Source organism: Kogia breviceps, chromosome 17 (genome assembly GCF_026419965.1).
Source record: "Kogia breviceps isolate mKogBre1 chromosome 17, mKogBre1 haplotype 1, whole genome shotgun sequence".
Classification (NCBI taxonomy): domain Eukaryota; kingdom Metazoa; phylum Chordata; class Mammalia; order Artiodactyla; family Physeteridae; genus Kogia; species Kogia breviceps.
Window position 1 is genome coordinate 11,303,902 of NC_081326.1, and position 503 is coordinate 11,304,404.

Sequence of the window (503 nt, forward strand, 5' to 3'; positions counted from 1 at the left end):
GGGGATTTGGGATGAGCAGATGCAAACTATTACATATAGAATGGATAAACAACAAGGTCCTACTATAAAGCACAGGGAATTATATTCAATATCCTGTGATAAGCCATATGGAAAAGAATATGAAAAAGAACGTATATATGTATAACTGAATCACTTTTCTGTACAGCAGAAATTAACACATTGTAAATCAACTATACCTCAATAAAATAAATTTTTAAAACATTACATCATTATCAACATGAAGAAATAAATCTGTAATGGTGTAATGAAAGGCCATGGGTTTGACATATACACCTCTGCTTCAACCATACCTTAGTTTTGTGTATGTATATAGAATATATAGGATAAAATATAGGATATATATAGGACAGTAGGATATTTAGGATAGTATACAATATATTAGGACATTTAGGATAATAAAAATACAATACAATACAATAATAAAAATAATAAAAATACTTGGGCACCTCAAGCGTCAGGCACTGCTTGTTACCCCCATTCCT